The sequence below is a fragment of the Chelonia mydas genome, chromosome 10, assembly GCF_015237465.2.
Source record: "Chelonia mydas isolate rCheMyd1 chromosome 10, rCheMyd1.pri.v2, whole genome shotgun sequence".
Lineage (NCBI taxonomy): Eukaryota > Metazoa > Chordata > Testudines > Cheloniidae > Chelonia > Chelonia mydas.
Genome location: NC_051250.2, coordinates 45,550,752 through 45,572,885, shown reverse-complemented (window position 1 = coordinate 45,572,885; position 22,134 = coordinate 45,550,752). Strand labels below are relative to the sequence as shown.

Sequence of the window (22,134 nt, the reverse complement as noted above, 5' to 3'; positions counted from 1 at the left end):
TGTAACTATGTGATCATATATAATTTTTTCCACAGGACCTGTACCTCATTCAATGCACAGGTTGGATGGGGCTCAAAGCCTAAGGTAGCTGTGCGATATTTATTTTTATCTCCCTCATTCAACATGTGGCCCCTGCCTTATTTACTGCCCACTCTGCAAACTCTGCACTGAATATGAACATTTTTATTTCTTCATGGGTTTTCGCTGGCACTCCTCCTCGCAATGTCCAAACCACCCACACATTAATGGATTTAACTTCACCACACCCAACATGTATTCTTACCCCCATTTTACAGATGGACAACTGAGATACAGAGAGATTAAGACCGACACTTGCAGTGTCTGCTCAAGTGGGATGCCTCAAGAGCTGAGGCTCAGTTCCTCAGGGCCTGCTGAGCACCCAGAGCTCCTAGCGCCTTCAGTTTGAACTGAGTGTCTCTGAACTGAAAACCAGACCCCCCAGCTTCTCAAACTGGGCACCTAGCCATCAAGAAACTTAATTAGTGGTCACCTGTGAAAATGTTGGTTTAAGAGGCTTGCTTAGCATCACACAGCTGCTCTGGCAGAGCCCACAATAGACACCTGGCTGGATTCTTTCTTACCATAAGACCACCCTTTCTCTTCTAGCAGTCATTTGCCTTGTTCTCTATATGCTATCCTAAGGCCAACAAGCTCATTGATTACACAACCCCAGATTAATTCACTTAGCTTTAAGGGTGTGAGTAGTTCCATTGACTTTCTTCCCTCCACTTGTCTAATGGGTGTTTTTATGGTGTCAAGAAAGAAAGTTTTCAGAGTAACAGCCGTGTTAGTCTGTATTTGCAAAAAGAAAAGGAGTACTTGTGGCACCTTAGAGACTAACCAATTTATCTGAGCATAAGCTTTCGTGAGCTACAGCTCACTTCATCGGAACTCAGTGTGGCTACATATCACTGTTAAGCTCTTTTGCACTGACTCAAAAGCAGGGCAGACCGTTAGGAACCAGGGCACAAATCCCAAACTGGTTGTGAATTCTATTCTTGTGTTTTACCAAACAATTAACAAGCTCAAGCAGTATAAGAGCCTAACCAGGGAGTCAAAGACAGTTCCCTTGGGTACTCCAATCTATCTTGCCATCCAGGTAAGCTTGCCTTTGTGATACATGGTCCCTTACCATAAATCACAACAATATGATGAAGTGAGCTGTAGCTCACGAAAGCTTACGCTCAAATAAATTGGTTAGTCTCTAAGGTGCCACAAGTACTCCTTTTCTTTTTGCGAATACAGACTAACATGGCTGTTACTCTGAAACCTAACAATATTCTGGTCACTACCAGTCCCAAAGGACCATTTACTTACCCCAGGTCAACTGCACCTTACATCTCACACCAAAGATAATGCTTGTAGCCAAACCTATAATAAACTATATAAAGATGTATTTTATAGGAAAAGGAAACAGAGTTATTTAAAGGTTCACACAGGTAAACATACACACACAAATGAGTTACAGCAAGCTCTGTGTGTCCCACAGGGTTAACCCAGGCTAAAATACTGGGGTATTGCTTATGCCTAGAAAACCTTGTCTTCGAGAGTCCAGCAGCATAGAAATACAGTTTCTCCTTGTCAAGGATGTTTATTCCCTTTCCCCCCTTCTCTGACCTTCCAGTTCTGTTGACGGAGGGAACTTGCACATCTCCTCTTTGATTCTTTGCTGGGCAGGAGATAACACCTCCTACTGGAGATTAGTAACACTAGTTAATGCTTTTCTCCTGTCTGGTGATTTACAATTACAGAGGCTTGCAATGCAAACACTTAAATATTACCTGATAACAGGTATGTGACAGTAAGCACCCCTGTATTCACACCTTACACACCATTGTAATAATCTTTGTACAAAATATGCCTTATGATTTATCCTTTGAAAATTAATAACTCACTGATCATTAATATTCTTGTGTGATGTTGTACACAACAGGTTTTAACAGTTATGACTATACACTAGAATTATAACTAAAGTGTGGGTGAACCAGGTATGTCGGGGGAGTTGTTAAACAAGTCTATCTTAAACAATAGAATGTGTGTTTACCTCAATTTACATATAAGCAATAAACAGATCCATAAACAGGGGGTGGAAGCAAAGCTCACACTAACAAGTTGCGGAGAAGACAGCATGGCAACTACACCCAGCAGGAGAGAGAAATTTTGGTCTGGGTTTTACTTTTCAGAAGATACATTTCAAAAGTTTACTGGTTTATAAAGATGGGGGGAGGGGCAGGGCTGAACCTCAAGTAACAAGCAACTCAAACAACTGATTGCGCACAACATTACTGTCTTACAAAAGTGTACAGAGTGAAGTCTTCGGAAAGCTAATGAGGCACTGGTAATTAATATCATTGTGAAATGTCTGTGTTAACACTATATAAGGAATTATGGATACTCACCAATATTAGGCTGTACAGTCTGCCCAGACAAGAGGGAATGTCACAGCCATCCGCCTGTCTCCTATGTAAATTAAGCCTGGTGGAATCAGAAACAATGGAAGCCCCATTTACCTAGAAATCATCAGGGGGATGGGAGGCCCGCAGGAAGGTAAGAACAGCATGAGTTCATCCTGCTTCTTGAAACAAGCTCATTGAACTTTGGAAGATATAAGCAAGCACTGAAGCCATATTTGGCATCCAGCACTAGACAGATAGGAGAACAGAGCCCCTCCAACCTGAGAAAGATGGGTCCTTCAACCAAGAGGAGTTGAAGTCTCTGGAACAGAATACAGGTGAGAAACTTGCTTAGGCAAAGATCTTTCACCTAAGAAGACATGGGAAGCCAGCACTTTGTACTTTTGTGGAAGATCCTAACTGAGGGAAAGTCAGTCATGGCTGGGAAGAATGACTGGAGTGAGAAACCATCTTGAACAAAGTCTGTATCTTGCTAAATTAAGTTTCAGATCTATAGAAATGTATTTTGTTTTATTTTACTTGTAACTCTTTCTTGCGTCATTCCTTATACTTGAACTCACTTAATCCTGTGTATGTTAACAAATGTATTTAATTTTTACCATAAGCCAACTCAGGGCTGTGTTTAAAGGGAAGGGTGTACTTATCCCCAGTTAAGTTAATCAGCTGTGATGTGTTTGTGTATCTATAAAGGAACACACGAACCATATCATTTCTCTGAACTGCCCAGGATTTGGCTGGACACTGCAGAGAACACAGTTTTGGGAAAATTCAGGACTAGGAGTGTGTTTGGGTCACCCTGCAAGTAGTAACCCAGGTTGGTGGAAGCCAGAGTGGGGCTGTAGATAGGCTGCTGGGGTCAGAGCTGCTGAACCAGGGCTGTCTAGCTCACACTCAGGGAGTGACCAGAGGCTGGTTGTGAGCACCCCAGGTTGGGAGCTACAACAGCAAAGCATTGTGAAGCACTTCAGGTTCCAGGGTAGGTGGTGACAGAACCCTGGTCTAGATTGCACCCCAGACTCTGACAATGGGATACAGATGTTATAAGTGAGATTAATGCATGTGACAATCTGCAAACATTCAATAAAGTCTAAACACTAAGCACATTTTTATAATTCTAATACCTATTTTAACAATACTAGCACATAGGTGAACAAAACTAATTCCTGCTATGTGTTTGTCAGTATTCAAGTAAGGCATAGGGACCTTGGCATAAGATGGCACCTGGTTTGCCAGTGTCACAGTCACCCTTTAGTGGGTTCACCACATAAGAGACTCTTCTGCTAGTTAAAGGAAGTACCCCTTTAGCTCAAAATGTAGAGGTCTGTATTGTGGGTTAGACTTTTGAAAACAGCTAATTTTTAAGGTGCCTTATCTTGGGAACCCTTTGTTCAACTGACTTCACAATGTCCTTATAAAGTCTTGTCCGGCCCCTTACCAGATATTCCAATTTGCACACAACTGCCTTTGTATGGAATTTTAGAGAAGGTATAAAATTCAGTTTTAAAACAGAAATTTAGCTGCTACTTGAATTATCAGAGCTTAGTGTCCCTCCCAGTGCGGCACTGGCAATGTACACATACGCCTAGTGACAACTGCCATTGAATAGAGGATGTCTCAGTATTCCATGAGATGTGCAGATATGAATTTAAGAAAATGGTATTTCATAGGCTCTGAAGACTGAAGGAAAAAAATTGTGATGTTATATTGTAGATGAAAGCCAGTGTGAGAACGTACAACCAGACTGTTATAATTTGTAACGGGGGGACAGAGTTAAGATTGCATGTGCTAATTAGCATTTCCCAACTTGTAAAAGAGTGCTTAACCTATAACCTTAGCAGTTTCAGTGTGTTTCATATTGAATTTATAAAAGGAAAGAACATAAGAGCCAGGGATAGAACTGTAGGATGTAGAGCATTGCTGTGTTTGCAGCAAATGACAACGTGTGTAAATTACAGAAACTTGAACTATTGGCTATGTGCCACCTGACGCCCAGTGCTATGCATCTTAGGGGGCTCCAGCAGGAGGCTGCAGTGATCTTGCACCTTCTCCAGCAGCTTTGGTGCTTCTGTGAGGAGAACAGCTTTTATGGGAAGACAGAGATTATAGCAAATTAAAATAGTGTATTTTAAATGAGTTTCATATTGATAAGCTTCAAAGTAACTTTTCTCTATCAAGATGCAGATTCCAAAAGATACATTGTTTGACCAGTAATAGCCCAGATCTTGAAAGAATATGTGTCTGTTTTTAGATGAGCAGAGAAGAATCTGGAAATGATTAAACTGATAAAACTTTAATTTTTTTTCCTGATGGATGAATGAATGTTGAGTGATATGTTTTGTTGCTAGGGTTTTTCCAATTAGCTATTTTTTACAGGATTTTTATACTGAGCTTTCGGTAAACTGTTGACACAATGTCATCTTAAGGCCTAATAAGACCATGCCACCTTCCTCAAAAGTGCTGTCATGGATTTTTGATATTTTGGGGGTCTGAGGTGGCGCCCTCTGCGGTCACAGACCTATGGTGGGCAAAACACTGAATATTTTTGAAAATTGCTAATTTAAATGGGATTTTTCCAAGTTGACCATCACTACGGATGACCTCGTTTGAACATGATTGGACCAAGTCATATATTTCCAAGGTTGGCCTCACACCTGATTTTTCCAAAGACCTTAGAGGGAGGTGCTACAAGGCAAAGCTGGTGAAATTCATAAACTGCAAGTACAAGGGAAGGCCAAGAAGCCTCCTTGCCTGTGGATCAACAAGCCACCCGAGGACAGACTGATGTTGCAGAATCCCCAGGGTTTCCTTAGGGAAAGAAAGTCATGACATCAACAACCAGGCCATTCCAGCCATTGACCAATCTCTTGGCACCTGAAGGAGGCCTGCTAATGAGAAACGCTGCACCAGCAGAATATCGACATCTGGCTCCTTGCCTGCAGCTCCATCCCCTACTCTACGAGAGTCTAGGAGACTATGAGAGCTGAAGAGTTCATGAGCCCCCGTTATCTGAAGTACCTTATTTTTTCTTTTTCTATATTTATTAGCTGCAAAACTACCCAGCCTTTTCATATTCTTTAGTTTTATGGAGTGAAAGTGAAAATGACTGTATGCATGCCATGTGCCTGGGATCACCCATAACATTTAGACGGGGAAGGTGCCAGAAAGAAAAGTTACCCACAGCCATAAGTATTGTCCAATAAAGTTACTTTTTAATATGTGTTCTGTGTCCTAGGGTTAAAAGTCCTGAGAGACACAAAATTGTCATCAGCAGTGTCTGTTAAGAGTTGTCAAACTTCTGGTTATCAAGAACATTCTGTTAAAGTCTGTATTATAATATCTCTATTGGAGGTGTGGGTCGGGGTGGGAGGTGAGGAAAATGTTAGCTACTTGTCACAGGGTGCTCTACTCACTGCTGGGTGGTTCCCCTTTCTTGCGATTCGCTCCACCGGGTTCAGCAACTCCTTTCTTCTCTTCCACCATCGCTACTTTCCTCAGGGATGCCATTTCAGATTTTTTTTGGGGGGAGGGGCAAATTTAACCATGATTCCAGAGGCTACTTGAGCACCTGAAAACTCTTGTTTTTTTGCAGATAATAACTTAGATACAGTGCTCCTGTCGGATAACAATTTCTAATTCCTACACAAAGAAAGAAAATTAAATAAATATTAGACCTACTCAGCTCTAATGCTAACGTGTTCTGACAACTTGTGTCAAGTCACTTAAGGGACACTGGTTAGGTTTAAAATTTTAATGTATATTCTTAATTTGTTACTAACTCTTGAATACAACAATTGAAACAATTGCAGAAAAATCTAGATTACTTTCTGTCACCTTTTTGCAGTTCATCAAGCTTGGAATAGATCATTTAACTTTTGGAAACATTCTGTTAGGGCAAGGTTCCATGAATTTATACAGCACCTGCCTGGAGCACTAGGGGTGTTACCTCACTGCAAATAATAGACTAGAAAATTACTTTAAACAGGAGTGACACTGACACTTTCAAGTGACTTTCATAATATTGCCAAGCCCAAATGTTCAAAAATCAAGAATCAGGCTCACCAAAAATCATGAGATTGGCTTTAAAATAATGATATTATGTACAAATAATAGATTTGGTGGGTTTTTTAATTTACGTTTTGCTTTTTGAGCCTTTAAGGTGCGCTGGGGTCACATGTTGAAGCTTTCTCCACAGCCACAAGAGCTAGAAACTTCATTTTTCTTTAAGAATGAAGACTGAAATAATCACATATCACTTGACTCTAGGAGCTGGGGCTTTAAGGAAAACAATAATTATGAGACTCATGACAAAATCAGGAGAGTTGGCAACACTGCTTTCACTTCTGTTTAAAGGCTAGTTACTTTCGAGAAGGGTCTTAAACACAACACTACAGTAATTGAGTTGCAGTTTTCACAGGAGAATATTTTAAATCAAACACCAAGAAAATTCCACATTTTAAAGTTGGGGGAAATATTGAGACTTCTGAATATAGCAGGGCCACTGCAGGCAGCAAAGGAAATAAACAGTTGAAATAAAGTTGGAGGGTCAAATCTTCTGATCCTTAATCAAATAAAACTTCTATTGCCATCAATGCCTACACTCATAGATATAAACATCACAGTGAACATGTGATAACATGTGTGGTCAATAACTATACACTTCATACTTAAATATCTGAGCCATCTTATCCAGAGTTACACATCTTATATGCATTGGCTCAGAGACTACATTTTTTAACAGTGCTAAGCACACAGATCGTGCCCAGTAAATAATAAAAATCATGACAATAATCGTCAACTTTATGGACTCTGTGGATGCAATTTCTGTTCTATGTTCTGGAATTGGCCTGAATACAGCTGAAACCCTAAGAATTTGATATATAATCACCACTGATACTCATATGACACTTTCTCATTCCTTGCTTTTCTCAAACTCAGAACAAAAAACGGCAAACCAAAATGGTTTTCAGTTAAAATCTAAAATTGCACAGCAGGCATTGATGTACAACTCAGTCTGGGGCAGAATCTGCCACCCATTGGCAGTTAAGTGCTCTCCTCTCATCTGACTCTCATTCTCTTTCTTTCGTCATCCTTCCAGACCTCTGTGCTGCTTTTCATACTGTCAACCATGGCATCCTTCCCAATCACCCAGGACCAATTGCTGGAGTCTTAGAGAACTGGCCTTCTTGTTTTTTCTCCCATCCATCAGGGGCCTCTTTTTTAGCAGCATGCTGCAGGGAGAAATGCTGGTCCAGTGGATAGGGAGCTAGCTCTGAGAAACCTGAGTTCTACTCTTCCCACCCTTTCCCGCTCTAGAATTCCTGTATGACTTCAGGTTCATGCCTTAGGGACAGAGTTTGAAAGGTTTTTAGGCACCCAAAGATGCAGCTAGGCATCTAGTGGGGTTTACAAAGCAACTAACTTTCTAGGCACTTTTGAAAATCCCACTAGATACCTAAATACCTCTGAAAATCTGTGCCTCAGTGCCCCATCTGTACAATGGGGATAACAGCACTCTCTATCTCACCGAGGGGCTGTGATGTGAGGTGCTCAGATACTACGGTGATGGGCCCACATAAGTACCACAGGTAGAGTGGGAACTTCTCTAGACCACTGATATCCCTTCCCTGGGTTTTAGCCCCTTTTTTTCACTTACGCTCCTCACATCTTCCTCTTTTCTGAATGTAACCTTGGACCAGAGGGCTTGGCTGTATGTCTTCTGCATTCTCTCTTCAACCCAGTCCTCCCCTGCAGAGGGATTCCTGTTTTACAGATTCATCTAATGACTTCCAGATCCTTAATTTAATTACCAGCCTTTTCTTATCTTAATCACCCTGCCTCTGTTTGTAAACAAAACACGGACTCCCTGCTCCAGGGACAGAAGCTGGGAGAAGCACCTCTCTGCAGAACTCACATGTGCAGTTAAGAGCTCTGCCTGGGAGCACACCTCCTGTATGAAACTCAGGGTGAGGGTAGCAGCTCCTCCCCCTCCCCCCCGTCCCCCCCACACCTAACTGGTGCCGTTGGCTCTCCTCCTGTTCTCGCAGTACAGCTACTTCATGACTCGTCCCTCCATCCAGGTCACGCTGTGATTCCCCTTCCTGGGAAGTCTTTCAAAGTCTCTCTCCTCAAGTAGCACCAGGCAGAGTTCATGCCCTCCCCCCTATGTCATTCCCACAGAGACTAAATCAGGCACTCTTCCTACTCACTGCCCCAAAGCAATACCTCTCTGCAGTGGCTATTGGGAAACCCAGGCCCATCCTCTACTCTGGGTTCCAGTCCAGGGTCCTGTAGTAAGCAGCTAAGGTCTGCAGCTACACCAGCCTTATTGCTTTTGCCCCTCTGGACTACTTCCTACAGTGCTTCTCTATGCTTTTATTTTCCATCCTTCCTAGTCAGACCCTTCTCTTAGGCCTACTAGGTAAACCCTTTCTCAGGGCTTCCTATACCCCTTCCTTCTCCCTTACCTCAGGGAGAGAAACTACAGGCCTCCTAACTAGCAACCTGTACACCAGGGGTTCTCAAACTTTTTCTTTCTGAGCCCCCTGAACATGACATAAAAACTCCACAGCTCACTTGTGCCACAACAACTGTTCTTCTGCATGTAACAGCCAGGGCCAGTACTAGGAGGTAGCAAGCAGGGCAGTTGCCCAGGGCCCCATACCACAGGGGACCTTGCAAAGCTAAGTTGCTTAGGCTTCGGCTTCAGCCTCGGGTGGTGGGGCTCAGGGTCCTGGGCTTCAGCCCCATTCAGTGGACCTTCATCTTTCTGCCCTGGGTCCTAGCAAGACTAATGCCAGCCCTGCTTGGTGGACCCCCAAAACCTACTCGCAGCCCTCCAGTGGGCCCCAGACTCCTGTTTGGGAACTACTGCTCTACACAACCTAAGTGTCCTCTGTTTGCAGCTTAATTGGCTGACTGGGCCCAGCTGGCCAAATTCAACTCTCTCACGGGCAGTGTGGCACCTCTTCACACCACCACCCTAGAACTGAAGTGTAAAAAAAGGAAGCTCTAACTGGCTCTGAAGTTGTGGTTTAGACATTAGGTAATTTGGTTTCAGTATTAAACTATTTGAACAGCACCACACTGAAGATCTGCCTGACTTTGGTAAGATTCCTCAGTTGGGATTTAAAGCCAAATGGATAGCCACCTTGGATTCTTTCTTAGAATTGATACGGTTCAATTATTTGTAATATTAATTTGATGATTTAGCTAACATGATGATAGTGAGACTATCCGGTTAATGTAACTTTGATTTGATATGCATATTCTTAGTTTGAATTAATAGCAGAGCTTTGGTGATATGTGTAACACTTCCTGGGGTACCCAATTATGGGGCGCCTCACTACCACCTGGCTTTAGCATGAGGCAGCCTTGCCAGTGCCTGCCAGGGGGTCAGCCCCGCAACTCCTCTGGCCATGGACAACACTCCTTTCTAGGCCTCGCTCTTTCTCTCTAGAGTATAGTGATAGGCACACCCCAATCCTCAAGCCCCCCAAGCATCTCCCTGGAGTGTCCATCCCCTGGTCCACTGTACACTCACAGTATTCACAGAATCACTGCTTCCAAAAAAGCAGGCCCCAGTTTACCAGTTCCACCTCAGTTCACCGCCCCGCTTCACAAAGCACTTGGATAGGTTTATAGTGAAAGTTTAGGTTAAGGACAAGTTTATTTTACAAAGATTCAAGTAATAGCAAATAGAAGTATTGGAAAGAAATGATTACATATAAAATAGAATCATAATGTGCATTCCAGAAGAACCTCGACTTAATTAACAAGTTATGCTCATGTCTTGCAGAGCAGTGCTCACCCAAAGTCCTTGCAGCATTTGACCGCCAGGCTGGCTGGGACCTTCCTTTCATAAGACAAACATGCTGTTAGCTTATCTCCTTAGTGCAGGATCCCATGTGTTTCATCTTTTATCTTTATTCATAAACAGGACATCCCCCTTGCTGATTTTTTCCTGTAGATTTTCTCTCTTGTAGGTTTCTCAGTCTTTTGACTGGTATCTGACTCAGTATGAAAATAGGTTTCCACTGTGAGGCAGACAAGACACACATGGCCAGCCAGAGCGATAAGCGTCTGTTACCTTCTGCCTGACAGGGACATGTCTGAGGTATGTCACCTCCTGGTGACCTGCCTTAACTCCCAGACCTTAAGAACATTTCCAGTATAGACACATATGTAGCCAATGATTTTAGTTTAGTATCCATTTATTGTGTGATGTTATGATTAATCAATATGTTATATTACATATATTCACTGTATGTTAATTAGAGTTGATTTGTAGGATTATAAAAGTATAAGATTGATCAATATTTAGAGGAACTAGGTAGTAGACATGAGTAAGACAAGCTGAAATGCAAAAACCTGTAGGTCAAGGCCTGCAAGACTCTAGCTAAGCTATTTTAGGCCTTGGAGACAAGAAATGATGGTGCTAGTCAGTGACCGAGAAATAACCCAAAAGATGATGGGAAAGAGATACCAATCGGTAATATTGTGAAAGTATAGCTGGGAAGATTAAAATTAAATCATAACATGCTGTAACAACAAATACTGTCTCTAACACATGCCTTAACACAGACAAAGGTGGTACGCCAATGTTGACAAAACCTACCCCGCCTATAGAATTTGGGATCCCTTGAGTTTCCAGAGGATACAAACCAATAGGAAAGAAAGGGTTGACACTTCCATGTACATGTGCAGAATATAGGTATAGACAGACTCATAGTATAAAAAGGAGTCTGGTGGCACCTTAGAGACTAACATACTGGCACTATTTATGCCTGTATCTGTAATTTTCACTCCATGCATCCAAAGAAATGTTTTTTTACCCACGAAAGCTTATGCCCAAATAAATCTGTAAGTCTTTAAGGTGCCACTGAACTCCTTGTTGTTTTTGTGGATACAAACTAACATGGCTACCCCTCTGATACTTGAGTATAAAAAGCGGTGCCCAGAGCAGGCGAAACTCCATCAGGAACCACTCCCATATTGATGGTCAATCCATGAGAGGGCCAGCAGACTCTAACACCAACTAGGAGGATGTGAGTAGGCCTGTAGGTATAACCAGTTCATTATACGTATCTATAGGAATTGTATACGCTATGACATTTATAGCTTTGTTGGTAACTTTAATAAAATTACTAAAAGATAGATGCTCTTGTAACTGTATGTGTTATTTGCCTATCCTCTCATGTGTTCCTATGAACTCTAAATCTAGTTGAACTTGAGACTAAAGCCAACAGAGCCGAACCAACTGTGTGCCAGGCTCTCGGTAGTGACCTCACATGCCCCCCTTCTGTGAACTGTTATGCAGATATCCGATCCAGGGGAATCGCTGTTAATTCCTGTGCCCTCTGCCCAGGGGTGTCTGGGGGTTACAAAATGTTTTCTTGGTTTTGTTTTTAAGTGTTTTAATAAAAGTTATAAGTTATATTTCTTTTGATAAGCAACGTGGGTCCAAGGCCTTTAAGGAAGTGGCTGGGTACCAGTCACTCACCTAAAAGCGTGACCAGCTCCTCCTAATTAGTCTTTGGTTCTCACACTCACAGAGCGCTAAAAAGCTGAACCCCGAGGGGAAAGGCTGGCCCTGCCTAGGTTCCCCCTGCCCTGGTAACAGGTTGGCCCTGTCTTAGCCCCCCCATCATCATGGCTGTGTCTAGGTGTCCCCAACCCCATATCAGGCTGGCCGTGCCTGGGTGCCCCCCAACCCAGTAACAGGCTGGCTGTGCCTGGGTGCCCCCACTAAGAAGCTGGTGCTGCCTGGTTTGCAACCCACCCAGTAAAAAGCTTTGGAAGCCCACATGCCGTGATATCGCTATCAAAGCGATGCCGTGACTCGGATTCGAACCGAGGTTGCTGCGGCCACAACGCAGAGTACTAACCACTATACGATCACGGCGAGCTACTGGGATCCTATAGCAAATGCCTGGCGCCCGCTCTCTTCAGAGCAGCGCTGATGACGTCACAACGGAGAGGCTAGTCCAACTGTTCTGCCTCTTGCTCTTTCTAAGAACCGCCTCCAGAACAGCTACTACGCATGCGGCCCTCAATGGAAGGGCGTGAACTCTAGGTGGCGGAGCGCGAAGCCAATGGATTTGGGAGAGGGAGGCGGGGCGAGCCGGAAGCGTCATTAGGCGTGAGCAGCTGGTGCGTGTTCCCTGTCGTCAGGCGCGCGCAGCCTCCTCTCAATGGGAAGGGCGGGGTTATGGTGGGCGGTGTGGCCGGCAGCCCTTCCTGCGCCTGCGCTGGGGTCGCGCCAATGGTGGGCCGGTTTGCTCGACTGCGGCCTTCGCTGTCCCGCCTGGCACCGCTTCTCTCGCGCGCGGAGCGGCCTGGGCCGCTCAGAGGGTCCAAGCCGCGGGGCGGGGCCGGTGGCTTCAGCGGAAAGTTAATTTATTTGGGTAAATAGACACATTTTTGGCAGTAGTATGGCTGCTCATCTAAGTATGTATTTCCTTGGCTTTAAGTCTTAAAAAAGCACCCAAACTAATACATATGAATTAGGAAAACCCTGTGCTCAGCTGTATGTTGCAGAATATCTTTTGGTATTTATTGTTTGGATCTCAGTAGTAGGTAGGCACTCAGTTAAGATTGGAAACCCATTGTGCGAGGCATTGTACACAACACAGATGGTCCCTGCACTGAGAAGCCAATAAAGGCACAAACCCGTAGGGTTCTTTCTGTCTGTAGCCTGCTCCTGTATCAAGGAGTCCTACCAAAGTCATTTTGTGAAAATCTCTAAATTGGGATAGTGATGAGCCATCCAGGATAAAGAAAGCAATCTCTGAACTATCAGTGATTGTCTTTGAGAACTTGTGGAGGACAGGTGAGGTCCCAAAGGACTTGAGAAGGGCAAACATAGCACCTGTACTTAAAATGGGGGACTAAGGGTATGTCTACTTTGCAATTAAAAGCCTCCAGGTGGTCCATGCCAACTGATTTGGGCTCTTGGGGCTTAGGATAAGGGGCTGTTTAATTGCAGTGTAGATATTCGGGCTTCAGGTGGAGCCCAGGCACTAGGACTCTGCAAGTTGGGAGAGTCCCCGAGCTTGGGCTGAAGCCCAAACCCGAACACCTATACCACAGTTAAATGGCCCCTTAGCCTGAGCCCGAGTCAGCTGGCGAGGGCCAGCTGTGGGTGTCTAATTACAGTGTAGATATATACAAAGAAGATCTGGGAAATTGTAAACCAGTCAGCCTAACTTCAACACCTGGAAAGATACTGGAACAAATTATTAATCAATTTGTACACACCTAGAGGATAATAGGGTTATAAGGAATAGCCAGCATGGATTTATCAAGAAGAAACCATGCCAAACCAACCCAATTTCATTCTGTGACAGCGTTATTGACCTAGTGGATAATAGGAAAGCTGTAGACATTATATATCTTGATTTTAGTAAGGCTTTTGACATGGCCCCACATGGCAGTCTCATAAGGAAACTTGTGAAATGCAGTCTAGATGAAATTACTACAAGGTGGGTACACAACTGGCTGAAAGATCATACTCAGAGTAGTTATCAATGATTCACTGTCCAACTGGGAGAGAGTATCTAGTGGGATCTCCCGGGGTCAGTCCTGGGTCTGGTACTATTCAATATTTTCACTAATGACTTGGGTAATGGAGTGGAGAGTATACTTACAAAATTTACAGATGACACTAAGGTGGGAGGGGTTGCAAGCACTTTGGAGGACAGGATTAGATTTCAGAACAATCTTGACAGTGCCTCCTTTCGTCCCCCCATCAAGCAGGCCAATCTGTGGGACGCTTGACCGTCCCCCCACCATGCCCTCTCTATATGTCACTTCTGCCAGCTATGCGTTTTTGGCACCACTCTGGCCTGCAGCCATTCCAGCCACACCATGGTGCTGATTCCTGTTTGCATTTTATTATTCAAAATGGAAATAGCTAACGGGAAGAATTGCACTGACTTTGCTGTTTCATTCATCACTCTCTGCTGCCACCCTGTGGCCTTTTTGTGTCTTTGAGTTGTAAAAATGGAAATGCCTGTAGAAGATTGCATCCTGCTTGTGCATCCACTGGACACTGTGCAGAATGTTTCCCCCCTGAGTATTAGCTATCATGTAACTAGCTTCAGTGTTTCCTACCAGAGTTAAGGTTAGATCAGGATTTTTATTTTAATGCCAAATTTTCAGTTGCTCACAACTTTCTGAAAATTACTCCTTTTAACTATAATAGGATATCATTCATGATCTTCTCTCTATTTCTTATTTTCCTTCTCCCCCCTCATCCCTCTGCAGATTTTTTATGCTTTGGTTAGTGTTCCTGAATTTCTTTGGCATTTTTGTCAGAAGAAGGTCTGTCAGGAAGGAGCTGGACAGGTTATTTTCACGTTTTACTCCAAAGACCTCTCATTTGTAACTTTCTCACACAGAACAAGCGAATGTGACTCTGGTGGAAAAGTTAAAATCAATGCAATGGCCAGTTAATTACAAACCATTTTTCAAAGCACAAATCAAATTGCGTGGAAATACAGATTGACAAGCACAGAAAGTGCATCATGGCCTAACAGCATTACCATTACAATGAAATTTCAGTACTGACAAGCTGAAATGTTCAAATATCAGAGTCAGACATTAAAAAATCATGAGATTTTACAATATAATAACTGTTGGGTCCCTAGTCTTTGCCCAGAACTTATGAAGGGGAAAGAACATTCATGTCATTGTCAGCTATGCACACCAACTGTGGCTTTCACAGGTCAACGTGTGTGAAGCTGTAATTGTCTTTAATGTCCCCGGGGAGCAGTGGTAGGGATAGTGCAGCGACTCCTGATGCCACGTGGAATGTTGAGGGGGGTATAGGAAGGTCTCAATATCGAGTTCTCAGTGAACTGCAGAGGGAGGCGACCATGGGATGGTTGAACCTGCAGGGCCACCAGCGTCTGTAGCATCTGTGTTGGCTGCCTGAGAAGCCCCAATATGTCTTGGTGCATCTCCCTCTCCTTTTCTGGCTGGGACTCCTGGGCCTCTCTCCTCTCCTCCCTTTCCTTCTCCAGGTGGCCTGCAGTGTTCATCCTCCAGGCCCTGTGCTCACAGTCTGATACAGCACTGGCTTGCAGGATCTCCGGGAACATGCCAGCAGGGCCGTCCTTAGCTATTCTGGGGCCCTACGCAGCTCCCCTGCGGGGCCCGCAGTGGGGTGGGGTGCTGTGGGGCCTTGGGCCTCTGCACGGGGGCGGGGGAGCGGGGCTGGTTTGGGGGGCAGCGGGGAACTGCCCCCCAGCACTCACCGGCAGCGCAGCTGGGACCGGGTCGTGGCACTTCCCACTGCTGGTGAGTGCAGGCCTGGCCCTGCTGCAGTCCTCAGGGGTGGGAAGAGGCGGGCAGTGGCTTTGGGGAAGGGGTGGAGTGGGAGCAGGGCTGGGATGGAGTAGGGTTGGGAAGAGGTGGGGCAGGGGCTGGAGCAGATGTGCAGGGCACTGATGCCCTACGCAGCTGCGTACTTTGCGTATGGGTAAGGACGACCCTGCATGTCAGCGCGCGTCCTCTTCTTTCTCATTCTCTGGCTCCGGTGTTCTATGGGTGTGGAGGGGGTGACCCTGAAGGCCGCAAGGGCAGCAGCTGCAGATACAACACACGGAGGTACCTTTGTCAGTGTATTCACTACAAAAAGCAAAACTTAAGATGCAGACCTCACTCCCCTTGGTCCGCAAAAGTTGTAAGCACTACATTCTTATGTATGCCTGGGTTGGCTTGTGCATGCACCTGGCACAGCACCAGCCACAGTGAGTATGGCCAGCCAGGGGTTGGGGAAATGTGGTGGGAATTGCTCGGACGCGTGATTCTAGTAGTGCAGAGGAATTGCACTGAATACTGGCAGCATTTTCCACAGGCCGGGGTGATTTTAGCTGATATCTCACTCCTCAGGGTAACAGAGGCAGAGTGAGACCAGCTGCTGCTGACATCCCGAAGCCACCCGGGCTTGTATGTTGCTAGTCTGTGTACTTCAATGGTGCCCGATGAAGTTATCGCTGAGCGGCGTGGGAAAATGTCCTACTGTGGAGGAAGCAATAAGGCTGCCATTCCTAGAATCCTTAAGGAGAGGATTGCAGAGGACCTCCATGAAAGTTTCACTGAGATCTCAGGAGGATTCAAGGGACATCCCTGGGTACATAAACAAATGGCTCTGCATAGCCCCTGCGCCTAACCCTCCGTGCTTGCCCGTGTTGGACTGGCTGGACTGCGGTGGAGTCAAAAACAGGTCCTGGCTCACTGTGCAGCTGGATCCCCTGGTTGCCTGTCCCCCATACTCCTCCTCCAGCTCTTCCTCATCCACCACCTTTTCCTCCTCACTGTTCATGGCATGGGCCTGGGACTCGGGCTCCTTGGAGGTATCCATGGTGTTGTGAAGGGTGGTGACTGGGTTTCCATCCAGTAGGGCATGCAGCTGCAGGTCTGCAGCTCAGCAACAGATCGATTGTCAGCCTCCCTGGCCTTCTGGTGTGCCTGTCACAGCTCCTTGGCTTTCATGTGGCACTGCTGCTGGTCCCTGTCCTACCCCTTCTGCATCCCCCAAGCAATGTGCTCGTAGGTGTCACTGTTTCCATGGCTGGTTCGGCGCTGTGCCTGCACAGCCTCTTCTCCCCACAGGCCCAGGAGATCCAACACCTCCTGTCTACTCCAGGCTGGAGCGCATCTGGAGTACGTAGCCACCATTGTAAGGATAAGGCCTTTTTCTGTAGCCATATTGTAAGGCCTAAGGCCTTTGTCTGCAGCCATTTTAGGAAAGCAGCAGCCATTAGCCAAGAAGCAGAAAGACACATCCTCACTTTCCGTTTAAATACATTAAAACAATGTAACATCGGGCTGTTAAGAAGGAGATCCTGTCCTAATAGCACCCACTATCACCAGATAAAGAAACTGATCTTAAGATGGTTAAAGAACACTTAGTTTCACAGCATTCTGTATGGCAAGAAACCACTTAGCAGTAGTTGTTGTAAGCAGAGTCAGGATGAGCTCCACCCTGACATCTGGTGGTGAGGTGTGGCAAGTTGTGGAAAAGAACTTCAGGGGCTGATCTCATTTGCATAGGCACACCCACCCCGCCTAGAATGAGGCCATAGCTGCCCAAATGGTCACTTTGGCTGTTGTGGGATCCCCAGTGTCTCTGTTATTGGGGCGGGAAGAATAAATTGTTATTCCCCTGATTATGGGAACTGTGCTTGGAACTGTACTTGGCCTTTTGTTATGATGGAGGCACTCACCATCAACTAAGTAGCACTTGCTAGGCAAGGGACTTGGGTTCCAAAACTCTGTGAATTGAGAGAGGCTTGAGACAGGTGTTTGTACCTGGTGGTGTGGGCCCCTTTGTGAGGGCCTGAAACACCAATAGCACCGCTGTCTCTCTCCAGTGTGGAATGTCAGAGCTAATTTTGGGTCTATTAAGAGTCTTGCTACAGGTACTGTGCTGAATTCGCTTTGGACTTATGGTGTGCTAGCACTAAGTCTCCCACTACTATGAGCTGAAATCACTGAGAGCTGGAATCACTGAGCACTGTGTCAAGTAGTGGGCAGCCGGAAGAACTAGAGTGCAGTGGTGCTGTTCGTGGATAGGCTGGTGGAGTGTTCGTGAGACGGTGAGGTGAGCTGTGCAGAGCGGAGCCGTTCGTGAGACAGCGAGCCCTGAGCAGAGCTGTTCGTGAGACGGCGAGCTGTGCAGAGCAGAGCTGGTCGTGGTGGAGCGGAGCCGTTCGTGAGACAGCGGAGCAGAGCAGAGCCCTGTGGGGCAGTCAGCTTCCGGACACGTAAGGTGCCCCTTACCTCTTTCCCCCACACACAGGCACATTTTAGCCGGACTGGGGAGTAACACCCTGCAGATGAACTTTTGAACTCTGGGGCTGGACTTTTTGAACTTTGGGTGATTTGTGGATTGCTGGAGTCAAGAGACATTTGGGTTCTGGGACTCAAGAACCCGAGGGAAAGGATGTGGCCCAATTTGCTGGGGTGGGTCTTTGCTCATGGTTTGGTTAATGAACACTAGTTGTGGTGTTTCCCCAATTTAATGCGGATGTCGTTTACCTCACGTTATTAAAGATTCTCTGCTACACTGAGACTCTCTGCTTGCGAGAGGGGAAGTATTGCCTCTTTGAGGCGCCCAGGGGGTGTGTAAGATTTTCCCAGGTCACTGGGTGGGGGCTCGAGCCAGTTTTGCATTTGCTTTGATGAGAGGGAACCCCTGTGTACTGAACCCGGCCCTTGCTGCTATCAACTTGGCCTGGCAGAAGGGGTTACATTGTGATTGTGAAATTCTCATTTCTTTATTGTTTTGTTTTTATGGTCCCCACTTCTTTATTGTTTCTCTGTATGATCTCTGGTTCTTTGATTGTTTCTGTCTTACATAATTAATTTTGCTAGGTGTAAATTAATTAAGGTAGTGGGGTATGATTGGTTAGAGAATTTTATTACAATATGTTAGGATTGGTTAGTAAAATTTAGTAAAATGATTGGTTAAGTAGGACTCAAGTTTCACTATATAAACTGGGGTCCAAAAGGAATTTCTTGGGAACCAACTCCAGGACACAGCCCCAGGATCAGAGTTGCCAGACCTCACACTCTGCCAATCACACTGTGCAGAAACTGGATTCCCCCAGATGACCTGATCCTGACTGGTCAGCTGGGAAAAGTTCCTCAGTCTTATTGGGACTGGGAGCGGTGAGCATTGTATGCATAGTGTGTGCATTCTTTTTTTTTTTTTTTTTTTTTTTTTTGGTAATTGTTAATAAATAGAGGTTAAGTAGGATATTACTGTGTAAGGCTTTCTCACTGGTAAAAGACCCTGTAAACCCACAAAAGATTAAGCCCTGAGTCCACAGGGAATTGGTGTTTACCCGGAGCCTGGAGGAGTAGAGCCCAGAGCCCACGGAAGGGTAAAGTTAGGTGCCTTTTGCCTGGATCCCTAGGAACTGGGAAAGGGTGGGGGTACCTAAATCAACCAGGTTATGCCTTGAGCCCAAGGAAGTAGGTAGAGGTGGGATGTCCTAGAGTATGCGGGCAACAAATTTAGGGTAAAGTTGGGTGCCCTAGAGTGTGCAAATGACAGAGAATTTTGTGCCGGTAACAGCATAGTTCTGTCCTATCCCCTTGCTCCGGGAGAACAACCACAGACAGACAAAAGGGGAGTCTTGTTTCAATTTTAAAAAGTTCTAGCCTTCCCATTGGCTCTTTTGGCCAGGTGCCCACTCACTTCCTTTTACCTATGCATCACAGTGACTTTTAACCCTTTACAGGTAAAGCAAATAGAAAATAGCTACTAAGCGGGATTTTATAGCTAATTGGCTGGCTGGGTCCATAAAAGGAAGCGACCCCCTCCCGCCCTTCATTTATCACAGGGTTGGAGAAAGCATTTTTTCCCCTGGACTCAGGTGTGAGGGGGATCTGCCAATAGCCCTTCATTAAGTCTAAAGTGGTGATATATTCCGCCTTTCCCAGCCAGTCGAGCAGTTCATCAACCCGAGGCATCGGGTAGGCATTGAACTTGGATACTGCATTGACCTGGCGGAAGTCTATGCAAAAGCGGGTGCTTCCATCAGGCTTAGGGACCAGTACCACGAGGCTTTTCCTGTCACTAAATGACTCCTCAATCACCCCTAATGCGAGCATCGAGCAGCGTTCCTCTTTCATGGTCTCTCTAAGCTTCTGGGGAAGGGGCTGGGGGTTTTCTCTGACCTTAACGCCCGGTTTCGTCTGAATATGATGAATTATCAGGTGAGTCCATCCTGGTCGGGTTGAGAAAATGGACGAGAAGGCAGTGATCAGTTCTTGGGCCTGACCTCTCTGCTCAGGGGTAAGATTGTCCCCAGTCTTGACTACCCCGGGGTTTGAGGCCTCCCCGGCCTGCGGGCCTAGTTTGGGCTCTGGTGGGTAGGGTGCTATTAGAAAGCCTTCCTGGGCGTTCCACGGTTTTAACAGGTTCACAAGGTAGATCTGTCATACCTTACCTTGTCCAGTTGCTTGATTTCATAGTTGACCTGTCCCACACGCTGGATCACCTCGTACAGTCCTTGCCAGCGGGCCAGGAGCTTCGACTCTGAACTGGGCAACAATAACAACACCCGGTCACCGGGTTGAAACTCCCGGAGGTGTGCTCGTTTATTGTTGGCTGCTTCTTGGGTACCCTGGGCATGTAGTCTAAGGATTTTTAGGGAGCCTATCTGACCAGAAGACTTCGGGGAGCCTTACAGTATATCTCCCGCTGGGTCCCCCCTTGAGCCCATCTATCAGAGCTGGAATAAAAGAAAACACACGGATACGAACACACAACAGCACTTTATTTACTAAAGGAGAAGGAAGGAAGTGGAGGGAGATGGATTAAGAACTCTGGATATTTGGAATATAAGCACACACACTCAATAAAGCAAACGTGTTTTTCTACCTCCTTCAGGTACTGCCGGTGGCGAGGCTGCAGAATCTGGACTGGTGAGATCAGCGATGGACACCAACGGTGGATCACAGATGTCGAAGACAGGTAAGTAACCCTATCTCAGACCCACCCTACCCTCTTTGCGTCGGCTATGCGTGAGTGTCAGATCTAACTAACCGGATCTAGTCCGAGAGTGCACGTCTGCTTCCCAAAAGAAAATAACTAATAAACCCCAAGATGACAGCTTCATTCAGTGAGTGGCTACTGCAGGCCAGTAACCAGTGTGGACCATATACCACACCACAGAGAGAGAGCTTTTAGACACCTGAGCCCCTCAGATTCCAGCGCTCAAGAGCCCCTGGCCCCTCCTTTCGTTTGTTTATATAGAAACTGGTTACTTAGCAACAGCTGATTCCGGCTCTTTTCACATTCCCGCCTTTTGCCCAGAATAGGGGAACAAGAAACTATCACAACATGGAGGTCACCTTGTTCTTATCCAGACCAAGATGGCCACCTAATAAATAATGCCCTAAAATCCAACTGGGTGTGTGCCTTCCCCAAGAATTTGGTAGGGCTGTAATTAACAGTTGGAGGTTCTCCCTCTCAAATTAACCTAGGGACTCAAGTTTCTCCTGCAGGTTTAGCAGATACTGTACCACATCATCGGCTCAGGATGGTTGCTCCTCCCACATTTCTTAAATGAGGTGTAAAATCCCCCCAGGTTGCCTCCCATATAAAAGCTCAATGGTGAGAAACCAGTGGAAGACTGCGGTACTTCTCGGACTGCGAACAAGAGAGGCAGGAGCAGCTGGTCCCAATGTCGGACATCCATCAGGATGAACCTTCAGAGCATTGTTTTTAGGGTTCAGTTAAAGCGCTCTACCAGGCCGTCCGTTTGGGGATGGTGTGATGTTATTGACAATCTGTAACCATATAGATCACTGTTGCAACCACTGTTATATATTTGCAGCAAATATTGTACAATGGTTGTCGTGTAAGGTGTCTATGGAAAGATTATGGTTTGCTGATTATCATTATGCTATCTGTATGCATGCATGATTTTTGTAGTTGAAGTTATGACTATTGGCTATGTACTTGTATATCAATGTGTTTTAATTTTGAAGTAACCTTTTAGTAAAGCATTTGATCAGCTTTTTGAGAAAGGAATTTACAAGTTAAGTGCCCAGTCAAGAAACACTTAACTGACAATAGACCTTGAGAGACTCCAATCCACATAAGAAGTCTTCCTGGGGATGTTCAAGATAGCATATGCGCAATGGCTGCCGCCTGTAAAGAACTAAGTCATGCATGGAC

General features: G+C 45.5%; 1 long non-coding RNA gene and 1 other non-coding gene across 2 annotated transcripts; both read right to left on the bottom strand.

Moving 5' to 3' along the window:
* Positions 1–12,264: 12,264 nt before the first annotated feature.
* On the bottom strand, positions 12,265–12,336 carry TRNAH-GUG. The gene has a single exon. It is a non-coding gene; the product is annotated as a tRNA-His (tRNA).
* A 3,620-nt stretch (positions 12,337–15,956) lies between these two features.
* On the bottom strand, positions 15,957–21,171 carry LOC119567276. The gene is made up of 3 exons (XR_005227220.2): positions 20,833–21,171; positions 20,399–20,492; positions 15,957–16,022 (listed from the first exon to the last, which is right to left on the bottom strand). It is a non-coding gene; the product is annotated as an uncharacterized LOC119567276 (long non-coding RNA).
* Between the last annotated feature and the right edge of the window lie 963 nt (positions 21,172–22,134).